This window comes from Ischnura elegans, chromosome 1, assembly GCF_921293095.1.
Source record: "Ischnura elegans chromosome 1, ioIscEleg1.1, whole genome shotgun sequence".
NCBI classification, from domain to species: Eukaryota; Metazoa; Arthropoda; class Insecta; order Odonata; family Coenagrionidae; genus Ischnura; species Ischnura elegans.
This window is the reverse complement of record NC_060246.1, coordinates 166546170-166561073: the sequence shown is the minus strand read 5'-3', so window position 1 is coordinate 166561073 and position 14904 is coordinate 166546170. Positions and strand designations below refer to the sequence as shown.

Genomic DNA, 14904 nt, shown 5'->3' with positions numbered 1-14904 from the left:
TGTAAACGATGAAAATTAATTATGCTTAGGATTGGAGTAATTATACTTTTTTTAGGCCTAAAAATAGAGTAAATGTACTGGTGGCATGCATTTTTGTGAACTATTTGCAAAAGAAAATTTTACGGTGCAAATGTGTACAACATCATGCAGGAAAACATTATCACCAATGTACAAAATCATTGAAGTTAGCAACTTTGAGCCAATATGCATGGAGGAGATTCCAAGTTATTCCTTTCGCCCTTTTTTCTCATCTCAAATTAGTATAATAATTATGTATTTATAATTATTTTTATCACAAAAAAAATTAAAAACCATCACTCTTTTAAGTGATTACGTGCATGTTTTTATATTTTTATTATTATTTTTAATTATAGTGCATGTTTTTAGCTACGGATTGCTTATAAACTCCGATAAATGCAACAAAGTATTTAGGTACTTTCTTCACCGAAAAATAGAAATCAGTCGCTTAGACCCTCAGTAAGAGGTTTTGGAGCACCCTGTCGCGTATGTTGGCAAGAGGCCTTACAGGAAACAGTGTTGAAACAGTATTCTCATGGATGATATGCATTGCCTCGCGGTTTCGATCGGTGTCCAGTGTAAACACTCCAACCGCCGCGGCGCGCCGCGGCGTGTCTATGTTCTGGCGAATTGACGACGTTTGAGGAGGCATTTCGCTATCGCGCCCGTTTGTTTTTTTGTCAATGGTAATGGTGGAGAAAATTTGCTAGCGATCTTTATCACTATTTTTATCTGGATTGTTTCGTAATTGTCGTGGGAGCTCGCTTAACCAGCATGGGCCGAACTCTCTCTCAAGGTCAATGATAGAGATTTTACCCTATATGAGGACATCTATCGAATGCATAAATCGATTTTAATCGTATTTTTTTGGTGTGTTGGGCCGACTTTAGTCGCGGAAGTGATTGCCATGGAAGCGGCGCAGACAGTCGCTTGGAAGAGCGTGCGCAGGTACTCACTTCCTTGGTCTATTGTGCTCGTAGTCGAATACGCTCCGAACTTGCTAGGAAAATAGCCGGAATTCCATTGTCCCTGCAAGCAGCATGTCGAAAGAATCGCGACCTATCCGGTGAATTCACTATCAGAATGTCTGTTAGCGTGAAATACAAATGTAAACAACTTATCCATTGGCTGGAAAAGGACTTATTGGCTACCATTTTTCACTGAATGTACTCATTTTTAGCTTCCGTAACACAAGTGAAAATTAATTTTCAGCAGGAAAGCAATGGAATGGAATTTTTTTTAATGTGTAATGATAGCAAGAAGAATTAGTAATGCACTTTTCGGAAATAAAACGGTTAATATTTGCTTTCAAAGTGAAGTTGCTCTAACTTAAAATGATTTTAGATGAATTCCGAGACTGATTATTTATGTTTGCTTGCAAAATTCATGAAATTTGTATTACTGTTGAGTCGAGGAGGATGTGCGTAAGTGAACTATCATTTTAAGCGAATATATATCGCTTTCGAATCAAACTCCATGCTATACTCATTTTCGCAGTTGCTTATGAAGTGGGCGTTTTACACCGTTATCCTTAAGATACCAACTCTTGAATTATCTACGCAGCCACTATCATAATTTATCCAATAAGAACGAGAATGGATCCACGAGGATGGAGAAAAATTTGATTGTCTAAAAGCCAAAAAACGTAGCAACCTTGAGTGCCAAGATAACGCATTTTCCATCAGATAGTGGTGAATCAGAGGGTGAGATTTCTGAGATGCTCGTCTTATAACTGGACATCGCGCTCGCTCATCTGAAATACTCTTAAGCATCTGCTTTATCGGACTTAAGCTTTATTCGCGCGCAATTATGATTGCAGTGATTTTCGATGAGGCGTTTTTAATGAGTTGGATACGCGAATATTACCAAGTAGAGGATTCTCCAGTCCGTCTATGGACGTGTCATCATCCACCGCGCATTTTATTGTATTTACAAAAGTCACTACTCGCGTCGCTGAAGGCAGAGTGATCCGAATTGCGCGGGAAAATCAGCTATAATTATGACTGCTTGACTTAATTCATCGTAGTATTGAGTCTATCGAATTCATAATTTTTCAATGTCACTCATTCGCGATTACAAATACGCTACTGCAAATATTCTGAATAAATGGATCACTGGTGCTATCAATTTTGGAAACCAATTAAAATGCGCGGCAACATGAAGCAAGCTTCCGCAGGACGGATTGGGAGGCCTTCTGCATGTCCCCTTGGTTGCACCTGCGAGGCACCGCGCAAGCCACCACCATGGTGTGAGGTAGCACGGGGTGATTCCACGCTAATAGGCATGCAGCACTCATCCTAGCCACCAATCAGAAACGCGCTCGCTTGCCGGACACAGGCCAAGCACACAGTACAGTGAGATGCGGTCAGGCTAGAAACTAGGAGAGGGCTAAGGACACAAACATGCTACCATGCAAATAAAACAACGAGTTAGCAATAGAAAAAAGCGTTTTTCGTGATTCATGCACGATTCACAACATTCCAATAAAATTAATGCTGATGATCTGCATTTAAAAATGTAATAAGTTATGACCTACACGTGCAGGGCCTTTTTCGCCAAGTTCGAGTCAGTCCGTCCCAGAGCTGTCGCAAGGATTATGATCCATTATCGTAGTTATTGTCGAAAAAACGACATTTGAAATCTGTTGGTTCTGGAGTCTGTCTCCCTAATCTTATCCTTGTGATAGTTTCTACCATAGTGATTGGGATCTCTCAAAATATCTTGAACGTCAGGAAAAATTTAGTCTACTTGAAATTTCCGCAAAAGATTTAATCTAAATTTTATCCTTCGATCGGTTATACTTTCCCATTCTAAATTCGTAGTTAACTCAGTTACACTAATATGTTTAAGTCTGTTAATAATCTTTGAAGACTCCAGCCGCTCGTATTCTGTATTCTAACTATGTATACATCCGAAACCATTACTTTTTCATTCCGGCCCCATGCACTAGCGGCGTGCTCGAAATGAGGTGTCACGGAAGAATAAGAACATCCTTTTTGTGAACATCAATTAATCGAAGGGTAGGCGTGGAGTAATAGTAACATAAGCGGATTTAGGGGGGGCACGGGGGCACGTGAAAAACTAGAAACTTAAGAAATAGACTATACTTTTAATGCGGTTATCATTACGTTCGTTTTGTTTTTTGTATCAATCATTTAATCACCCAATAATACACAAAACAAGATCCTCAATCATTTATTTTCAAATTAATAACTTTCACATTAAAATAAAGAGAATATTTCATGTAGTAATTCTTGCATGTTGTTTTTAATTTCAAATATGAAAGGGCCATTTGCCTTTCAGACCCTTGCCCCCCCCCCCCCCCCCCCCCCAGAAAAAATCCAGGATCCGGCCTTGAATGGTAAACTCCTAGATGGCATCGCGGAGTTATCATCGAGTGGAAGAGCGGCAGGCAGCGCCCGTGGCGGCGAGGGCGCTAACTAAGGTCATCCACCCCCACCCACTTCAGTGCCCCGAGTGGTTGAATTGCTTGTCTCCTCTCCTGTTCGTCCTCCACCGCATTGATTGCACCCGCTCGAGGGCATGCCGAAACCATTTGCCCCCTCCCCCCCCCAACACTCTCCCCTCCCACCTACCCAAATCACCTCCACTCATGTCACAGCCAATTGGCTGTGTTCGCCGTTCATTTAATCGTGAATTGTGGAATTGCGTTAGAGTGTAAATTTAAGAGGCATTTTATTTTACATATATCGATCCGTCGCATACTTCTCGAGCTATACGCGGCCTTAACCCTTTCGCAGGTAAGTTGGTGACGTCGCTGTTGTTTGCCCATCGGGTACCCTCTCCTCAGCTAACCCTCGGCCTGATACATCGGGAGCTCGTGCTCCATTGTTGTTCACGCACTCTCCTGATTTCTTCCCCCAATTAAAGGTCCTCCCTCACTGCCTTCGAAACCGAAATATAAGTCCTCTTGTGGAGGAGGATTTTGATATGGGCTTCTGTACACCTGAACTTCAAAATTTAGAAAAAATCTTAACTTTTGAAGCATTATAGTGTTGAAATAAAACAAAAGCCTAATCTTAAGTGCGAAGGAACTGGTTGTTTAGTTAGGTTTTGTGCGATATACGAGGTTCGGTAAATAAATTTTAATCTGGGAAAAAAGTGGAAAAATATACGAAGATATCTTGAATTCCGCATTTGTGTATTCTACTAAAAACAAAAAAAAATAAAAGAAAAAATATCAATTTGGAGTTTTAAAAGGTTCATAAATAATAATGAAAGTAAGAAATTAAATAAATAATGATAATTAAATGTCATTTCATTCCATTTATTAAACTGCCATGTAGTAATACCTATTAGTTAGATTTTCACCCAAACCACAAACCACGCGTAGCACCAACAAAACGAAAAAAATGCGCTGAAAACCGTTGTTTATGTAAACTGGCTGGTTGGGGTGAGTCTGTACTGGATTCACCGTTCGACGACAATTTCAAACATTCCCCATCGGTCATGTAATCGCGAGTGAGGCAGTTTTGGGGCCATTGCGGATTACAGACGTGCTTGCCTATCGGATCAAGTAAGACATAGGATGACCAAGATTGTCACTTGTTCGCTAGACATTCCACACTGTCCGTCCGCCGCGCGTCGAGAGGACACGAGACGACCTCAGCTGGCTAAACATCGAATTAATGAATGAGTTTGGAGGACGCAGACTGCGGGTCGCCCGCGCCTTTTCAACTGACGTACGTGTGTTGGGCTCGTATTGGACGACCTCTCGACGACAGATTGTTTGCAAAGGGACCAGCTTACTTCGTTCGTCCTCTGCCACGGACCCCGAATATAAGGCGCCGACCCAAAAATGAACTTCCTTAAAGAAAATTCAACGCCCAAATCGAATCAGATCTACGTGGGGAGACTGGTAGAACGATGGCTGAAGGAGCATCGGAGGCATTTTAGACTCGGGCAGCCCGACAAGTCTGCTTTGGCTGAACATAGCATCAATATGGACCACAACATGAAATGGGATAGTGCCTAATTAATCTGCCGTTCCAACGACTTCTAGGATAGGCTTGCTAAGGAGGCCATTGTGACTTACGCTTACTGAGGAAAAATACTTTCAATCGAGACACGTGGTATAAACTTAGCAAAGCGTGGAATCTCATTTATAGAAAAAAATGGTAGATTTCCCCCTTTTCATCCGAATTACCTAGTTCCTTACCGCCCATCAGGAATATCATGATTGTTTTCTCTGTGACCTCTAAGCGTTTTTATTTTTCATTTAAACGCATTCATTCACCCTGATGACGGAGGATGAGTCGTAGGTGGAAACGTTGGTCATATACGTGCAACGAATTAAACCGGTGTGAATCCTTAGAAGACTTCACGGAAACTTTCTTCATTTGCAATTCAAATTGGAAGTGGTGTTAAGTAAATTATTATTTCGGCCGATGTCGTAGAATTGTTTCGGGCTTAATCTGATGGAATTCTAACATGTAAGCAAACTAGAAGTTACTGGAAAACTTTCGCGAATACTTTGATTTTCCATAACACCCGGTTTTTAGTGCATTTTTGTGTTATCTTCTCTTAATTAAGCCTGAAAATAATACAATATGGTTTTGAATCGGTCGTACAGTGAAATGAATGCATTATCAGGAAATTCCCAGTACTTGTCTTGCTATTTACTCACATTGAGTGAAAGTGATTGGTGGCCAGCCAAGAGGTGCCTCGGAACAAATTATTCTTCGCAGATAAAGTCTAAATGTTAGAGCCACTCGTGACTTAAACTTTGAAAAAAGCCTCCTCCTAACAAGGCTTCATTGCCACCGCTTTTGCTCTTAAATGAGCTTTAAGAAGTGGAAGTAATAAAAAAGTAGCATTTTTATATTCGATGCCTCTCCACGCATCCCCCACGTATAGTAATCATCTAATTACAATAAGGTGAGAACATGTTATGTAAGTAAGTGAAGTGAGTGTGAAGTTGGAAAAAAGTGCCTTACGGTTTGAGGTGCACGTTGCTTAGCATTATTTACTGTCATTACCGGAAATTTTCTGAGGTTTAGGCTTTATAAATTAGTCTGTTGGTACGAAAGTCATGGTCGAAAAATGAAGACATCTTCCTTCCTAGCACCCTATGAAGTTGCATCGAGCATGTAGCCATTACAAATAACTCGCTAAAAGGTATTTTTCGGACATAGTTGATATATCCTTTGCAGGAAATGATGAAAATTCGTGTTTGTTTTTTACCACGCTTCATTTGGTGGGAAAAAAGAATTTATTGAGCATATCTTCCGAACTGTGAAGACATACCAAGATTTCCAGTATGCCCATCTACAATCTTTGGATATTTAGTATGTACGAGCATTTTTTTAAATTTTAAAATTCCGAGGTCAAACTCGTAGTCAGTGACCTCGAAAAGCCACATGAAACGTGCTTGGGTTGCCGTAGGTTACCGTGTCGTACTTTTCAGTATTCTGGACCACAATGCGGCGCCCATTCACTCACGACGCGACGGCGAAAACGAAAGAGTCCTCAGGTGTTCGAGGGGCTTGCGTAACACGTGCCTCCGTGCACATCCTCCTGCGTGACTTATTCCGTAATGGTGTCGTGGCCATTGATCGGGAATACATCGGTGGGGAAGTGTGACGTCACTTGGGACGAGACCGGCATCAGAATGATTTTTCTCGCGTGACTGCAGTGGAAGGCTACTCATTCTATTCTGAGCGAGACCACATGTTTACGCTTGTAGTATCGACAGCGTTAATCGCCGGGTCCATGCTGGTATGCTGAATTACCTACGAAAAACGATGCTTTATTCGATAAAATGTATTCCAAATTTACTGGTTAGATGTTTATAAGACAACAGGATTTCAAAAGTAGAATCATAACCTATCCCGGCGAAATGTTTACAAAACCTTTTGTCGGGTTCTCATTCAGGTCAGGTTTTCCATGATCGACGTTTCGATGGCCGGCTCTTTTCCGTGTTTGACCTCGGAACTTTAAAATGGAACAGAATGCTCGCAAATAATAAAATCCAAAATGGATCGACTCGATATTCAGGGCAAGTAATTAATGCCATCTGCCCTTATCTAACCTATCGACAATGATCTATATCGAGCGACTAATCGTAGGCCATGGGAAAATCCGACCCGATGGAGAACCTGAGAATGATTTTCAACAGAATTTTAGGATTCGCGCTGAATAGTGTGAACACTGACAGAGTAAGGGGAGCATGTCCTGATGATGAAAAGTTGTTCGTTTTCCGAAACGTCGACGCTATTGCCATCATCATCATCATGATGACGTTGCGAAGCCCGATAAACTTGACACATCCAGCTCATTAAAATCATTTTTCAGATATTTATCGTTTACTGGAGCAGATTTCATGGGATAATTTACAAGGATACTTTCACGGCATACCTTATTAGGATTATAGAACATCATCAGTTGCCGATAATCCTAATATTGGTTTTGTGCGGCTTTCGACTCAGTTCTCCAGTTTACATTAATCTTTTCTCACCTTAGCAGTTTTATCTTTCGCATGCTCAGTACATTTCCATGTATTTTATCTGAGATCTTCCTTTTGCGTTCATGTCATCTACTTGGCTCCGGACGATGTAATTCATCAATCCATCTCAAGATATAACCGATTAGATTTTTCCGTCTTCTTCAGTACTCTCACACGGTTGGTTAATTTTATTTCCGTTATTCTCTTGTAGCAATATATTTCGAATGCCCCTACCCCTACTATCGATTTTACTATCGATGACTCGCTTGCATAGAGTAGCTATCCTCTGGTATCCATGCCATCCTGTATGCAGGATTTGTGAGAGGGTTTAAGGGAATTCTCTAACTTTACTCAAGTGTTGATCGTGCCTTAAACTCGGCCCGGTTGTCACGTCGGTTTTCTTCACTCGAATCACAAAGCTCGCTCAGACTGCACTCCTCAGTCGATTACCCAATTCAAATTCAGTCATCAAAGTTCCAAGATTTCCGACGTCGACCCCTAGTGTTATCAAATGGAACATGTTTCATAAAAATATATCCACGTTCTGTTACACTGTAGCCATGCAAGTTCCTGATGAGCAGAAAACCATGAGTAACAAGGAATTTGAAAAATGATTTTTTTTGCAAATTTTACCACAATTACTCAAGCTCTCTGAACCTCCGAGGTTGAGCGAGGACGATTTAGTTTCTGGAATATTTCCCGTCTTTCAAACTGTTGTCGCTTTAATTCGTAGGCGTAGAGTATGCTGATAAGATGTTTGTCTCGTACATATCCTTCTGTTTTTAAACGCGCCCACTTTCGATCATACTCCTTTTAAAAGGTCGTCTCCGAGTGCGACTTTATGCTTTTTCGTCTCGGGCAATCATGGAGAGAGGGAAAAGGGAGTCGTTTACACGCGCCTTTATAGCGTCGATGGCGGTTTGTGTGTGGCGTCACACTCTGCCTCGGGCAGTCAGCCTCATTATCCCCGGTCCTCTCGGTGTTTGCCGTCTCGTCTGAAATGCGTAAATCATCTCTGGAAAGAAAGAAAAAACATTAAAGGAACAGATTTCTTCATTGTCTCGAAGTAGGCTTCCGCGGAGATTATGACGATAGGCAGCGATTCTTCCGGGTTTCCTTCCGCGTTTATCCATTCTGCCGGACAATATTTCGCCAAAGATCCAGTCGGCTTCCCCAGTCTCCCTCTTCAGTGGACCTGAGGAAGACGACTGGAACGTTGGCGAAATATTGTCCAGCAGAATGGTTAAACGCGGAAGGAAACCCGGAAGAATCGCTGCGTGTAGATTTCTTCATTATCTAATCATGGTTCGCTGAAGTAGCAACATTACTTACGACTTAAGTTTCGTATCGCGTCTCTAATGCTTAAGTTGAAAATTTAGCCTCTTATTTTCTTGCAAATTATTCTTTGATATTATTTGGACTGCAGAAATTTTACACTCTGAACCGCGTTTCACGATCATCATCGACATGAGTCAACCATAATCCTACGATTGGTTTGACGCAGCTCTCCATTCCTCTCTCCCATCCGCTAGCCCTTTCATAGCGACGTATTTCTTCTTTTTTTACATCCTTGTAGCCTCTGTAACTCATTCGGGGCCGTCCCTTGCCCTTCTTCCCTTCCACCTGTCTTTCTGCGATTGTTTTCATCAAGCCATCATGCCTCACAATGTAGCCGATGAGCCCACATAATCAATTCACTTACCATCGCTCAAATGAGACGAAAAAGTTTTTTTCAAGCAAAATATCCCCTCCAGCTTACTACTGACCATCCCACTAATTGTAAGGATTTTCGATGTATATTTTTCATTGGCATAGTAACCCAATAACAAGAGTATTATGTAATGTATTACATACACCACACATTGTATGCACTTTTGGTGTCTAAAGCCTGTAAAAAATTACTGCATCTTCCTTCTTGGCCTCTTCATTTATAAGTAGGTATATTCAATAAAAATATGGAGCGTAGATCGTCAGTTTGTGTGATTGAAGTCCTTCGCCCAAGCTGACGACCTAAACTCAATATTTTAATGTAATTGTAAATAAAATGTCAAAGTAGACATTTTTAAATATTTGTGAAATTTATATTACTCTTCCCATTTAACGCAAAATATTTTCTTGTTATTAACTGAAAATAATATGAAACCTCACCAAAATGAAGAATTTTCAACTTTCTAGTCACATTGTAGTCCAAATTAAAGACTTTAGAAGATTAACTGTTTTCGTCTAGCTCGTCAGAGTAGAGAAAGTAGGTACTGTTGACGGGTGTGAACACTGAAATTATTGAGGTAACGTAGGAAGTGGCCCGCAGTTATTTAATAGCATAGCATTAATCAAATCGCTATTTTCTGACAAGCATGTGCATTGAATTTCTTTCGAGGTCATTTATAGATCTTGAATTTTTATTTGGTGCACTCACCGTCCCTTTTGAGCGAGGAGGGGATTTGCAGAACGTCTCTACATCTGAGTGCAGGCGGACAACGTTTTCCTCATTCGTCACTGTCACCGTGCGCCCATTCTATGACGGGTGGAATCTACTCTGATTCTATCTGTTTTCCTATTAATACCTATCCTAGTTCGCTATCGATCACCATCCCGTCACAATTATTACTGTTTCCCGCATAGATACTCTCCCCTTAATCCCATCTTAATGTTGCATTTCACTCACCTGTTCCCCAGGGAAGCTTCGTCTTCATATTCATTTGCTGCGCATGCCTTCCTCGTCCTCTCAGCGACGCTTATTGGCCGATTTGAAGATAACGAATCGAGTTATTTACAACTCTGCTCAGTGACTCACTGGTAACAATCAGCGGCTTAAAATTAAAAGGACGCATCCCTACCCCTATAACACTCGTTTTTTATCTTTTTTGTGGCATAATTCTAATTTAATACTTAAGCTTTCATTGTGTGATTTTTTTAATTACATAAGGATTAGAACTTTTTCAGAATTTGTCTGTTTCTCAAATATTAAAAAATTGCATCTGGAAAATACATACTAAGTTATAATTTTCAAACTGGAATACAGATGTGGACCAGGGTTTTCTTTATTTACCGTGTAAATTGCAAGATTTGTTTTAGAAATTAGTTTTATTAATAATAATAATATGAAAAAGATAATATCGTGAATATAGTTATAACATTACATAGTGGGACACAAGCCATGAAAATGTTAATGCTTGCTCGTGTCTCGCTATGGACAATCAGCGGCTAAAAAATTAAGGGAGAGACTGACTTCAACTGCATTCATAGAGTGATTTAACATTCGAAATTCTTACCATCGACGCTTGCCATTTACTTACGCTCTTCTTAGAGCTAATTTCTCATGGATTGTTGAGGCCATCTGTGTTTGACTGGTTTTCGAGTGTGCGTGTGTCCACTAATTAATAGGCATCCTTAGCAGGGTACCTCCAGCCCTGCGAAGAATCTCGGGTTATCATCTAAGAATCCTTATTTTAGGTCCTTTCAGTCCTTTTAAGGTGGACGAGCATTGGGAGATATGTACACGGCCATTTAAGTGTTTTCATTCCATAATGCTACGCTGCAGCCGTGGAGCCTGTATCTAGCGATGAAAAATGGGATTTCATGTTGGGTCAAGGAACTAGAATGACCTTTCAGTTTTCTTCCTTGCTCATGAACGCTGGAATGGCTATTCATCTGATGAATGATTCGCGAGAAATATGTGATATTTAATGCATTGCATTAAATTAAGCGTATCGGAATGTGAGCAAGTGTGAGGAAGCGATTCTACGGAGGAGAGGCCATTCTACCCTTGATTAATGGGCGCGAAATGATATCATTAAAAAAAAAGAAAAACTTTGTGCTTTCACATGAATATTTATTCGCACATTTACACGACCAATGGTTTCAACGTTAGACGTCATCATCAGGTGACGATGAAACCATGGCAGTGTAAATGTTTGAATAAATGTTCATGTGAAAGCACAAAGTTCTTCTTTTTAATTTAAATAATGAATCGCTTTCACAAAGTTACGCCTCAAACAATCAATTTTGTAATGATATCCACGGTAGCATAGCCTGACGCTTCCATGTCATTGAGCAAAAGTCGGTTTAGAGCTGAATATTATGAATTTTCTGGCTGACATCTGCATTGAATCCATTCGTCGTTATTTGTTGATCTTGAATTTTAATTTGGCGCAATTTTTCGCCCTTTTTTCGTGAGGAGGGGATTTTCAGAACGTCTTTATTTTTTAGTGCAGGCGGACACCGATTTCCACGTTCGCCACCGTCGCAGTCACATTTGAACTAACGATGACTTTTTGCGTCGAAAATTGGTGGCTTTCGCCATAAAAAGGAGCGGGCTGCACAAAAAGGCGATGAAAATACCTGATGGAATTTAGGAAACGGGGATGTTCATTAGCTTCACCGACTTCTTTTGGATCTTGAATATAGCATGAGCACAGGACAAAGGGTCCCAGAAAAAGAATACGAAACGTAATAACGCGGGAGTAAAACTCACCGTAATAATTTAAGAGTAGCACTTCAATATGTACTTCATTTCGCAGATTCAAGGTTCGACTCTCTGCTTTTAATAGTTACATCCAGTAACAAGGGATATTTACTGCTTGGAATCGGTGTGTCGTCCAAAGTTACGAAAAAAGGAGACTGGATCAAATTCGTTGCTTTCCGTATTAATAAGGAGGAAATTATGGCCAGACGAATCTTTCATATGGAGGACACTGTCAACATTACTCTTCACTGAACAAAATATCTGTCGCATTTGTGGTCCGAGGCGTGCTCGGAACCGAAATAGGTCAAAAAAGAATTGTTTGTTCGGCAGACAAGAAAATTCAGTTTCCGACGATAATGGTGTTGGGAATACCCTTCCTGGTTGAGAGAAGTCCTCCGACTAATAGAATAAAAGAGAGCGTCAGCACACACCGAACGCGTTTTATCAATTGGACGATAAGAGCGGAGATGACGACCTCGTGTCGCCCCCATAAACACACGTCTCCCTAACGACAACCATCTGGACCGATTCACGTGATGGCCTCGGTTTCATTATTTTTAAATTTGTTGACGTTGATAGAGTTTTCAAAGTAAGGAGACTTCATTTTTCCAAATGCCGATCCGTCGCGTTGCACACTTCACTAGTTAAAAATCGACGCCCTCGAAGTATTCCGCTGATGAGTTGATGACCTCACCGACTCCGGCTGAGAGGGTCGCCAATCTCCTCCGCTACTCCTTGAGCCCTGCATGCCGCGAGTGGTTCGTTATTGTAAACGCTCTAATGAGCGATTCCCTCCCTCGATGACCGGCTCTCCTTGAAGGAGTTGATCGGCAGAAACTAAATACGTCACCAACTCATGCAAAGCGGGCGGCAGCTTTCGCTTATTTTTGTTTTTAAATTAACAGAGAGTGGCCAAACATTGTTTTTATTTCACCGGAGTTTATCTAGCGAATTCTTCCAATGAATTACGATTTCAGGTGCATGTGAACGAGTCCCTTTCTCTTAGTTCAACACTTATCCTCGAATCAGAGCCTTCGCAGCTGACCTTCGCTCTGGTTTTATCATTTATCCGTGATAATGACTGCTCAAAAAAATCATTCGATAATGCTATCTCGCTGTTAAGTGGGACATTCCAATGGATTTAATGTTTATTAATGGAGGAATCGAGGGTAGTTTGGCTCTTTGGTGTTAAGTGATAAGAATAGTTGCGTTGTCCTCTATGTAATAGTTTTGATTGTTGACTTATGATGATATATGCTTTAACCATAAGAAACATGTGTCATTTTGCTTTCTTGGCATCGTTTTCTTCAAATCCGTTGTTTGCGTGGCATGTCGACCAAATACAAAAATAGTAAACTATATTTTGTATTGAGCATGTTGTCTAGATTATTAACTTATGAAAAAACCCAGACTGACTACGTGGAATTGAAATTTATCCTTGTCTCCTCTCACTGAAAGAATTAAGGGAGGAATTTTGCAAGCAAAATGAAATATCGGGAAGCTGGTTGAAATATTCTCAAGCAGTTTAGAAAGCTCTGGAATAACTTTATCCCCAATTTATGCACCTTGGCATAAGTTGGGATAAAGTTGGATAAATTAGGGCCGTTCATAATTGTTTGCCACTCGTTCTTGGCACCTTCCGGTGACGTGCGGATGTCCAGCCGGCGAATATCACGGAAGACGGTTTTCCAGTGGACCACCGGATGTGGTGTCATCCACCGCACATTTAAATGGATTTGCAAAAGTCGCAACTCACGTTGATGACGGCAAAGCGATCCGAATTTCCTTGGAAAAGAACTATACTTGGGGTTGATAGCTGTAATTTATATTCTCGATGGTTAAATATATCTGATTCATAACTTTTCAATGCTCTCCCTCGAGAGTACATTTAGATACTTTGTTGAAAATCTATGGATCGCTCTGCCCTTATGGCCACGATTTGGAAAAAGGACGCTGACGACGGCTGCTTGACGACCTTTCTGCCAGGCACGTTCCGAAACACTTAGCCGATTGCAATAAATTTCAAATGTATTTTCAGGAATACGATCTTCCACATCCCTTTTTCTCCACTAACTAGATACTGCAATCGAAATCAATTAAAGCATTTTGAAATGCGCACTTCTTTTCACTGTCGCTTAAAACGCGTCTTCATACGTAGCGTCTTCTTCGGGTCAAAATAAGAATTTTCAGCCCTTAACTGACTTTTGCTCATCACCATAAAACATAAGCGTTGCGTCTTTTAAAGATGGAAATCCATTACACGCTAAAAGGTCGGTCATACCTTCGTCATAAATTAAGACTAGAACGACTTCTCCAGCATGGAATTTCTTCATGTCATGTGCGCACATTCCAGCGCTCATAAACATATCTCTTATATTTTCAATGGATTATTAACTAGATGAACGGGCATTCCAGCGTTTATGTTCAAGGGAGGAAACAAGTTGTAAAGTCATTGCAGTTCCTTCACCCGACATAGGATCGTGTTTTTCTTCGCCCGATTCATTGCTATTCCCATAAAGATCTCGTGCGTGCGTCTGAAAATGGGAGAAATAGGAGTGGCTGCGTAGTCTATTGCGACGAGTGGGAAATGTCGCGGCACCTCCAAGAGAAACTTCCCGCCTCAGAATCTAACAGAAGATAACTCCTTGACTAAGAGCAAACCTAGGATACTAATCATTTTCCTCACTTTCCTATCCCCAGCGGTCACTAATCCACCCTTCAACTCGACTTCACATTGCAATCGCCGCCTGCCGCCAATTGGCACTCCCCAACAAACACTTCTTCCCTCCTCTGACCTCTTTTCAAATCGTCAATTTGTTATTTCTGTTCATTTTTTACGCCTTTTTATTTTCTGCCTTTTGTTGGTCAATCAGTCGCAAAAAGCTTTCTTTATCTTTTGGTGACTTTTTCAAATGCATAAAAAAATAAAACAAGAATGTAGCTTTTTGCGGTGCTG

At 40.8% G+C, this 14904-nt stretch overlaps 1 protein-coding gene across 1 annotated transcript in view; it reads left to right on the top strand.

Annotated features, from left to right (window-relative positions):
- The window catches only part of LOC124173379 (UNC93-like protein MFSD11), a 105972-nt gene that overhangs the window by 18604 nt on the left and 72464 nt on the right, over positions 1 to 14904 (top strand). The gene's annotated exons all lie outside the window — the stretch shown is intronic.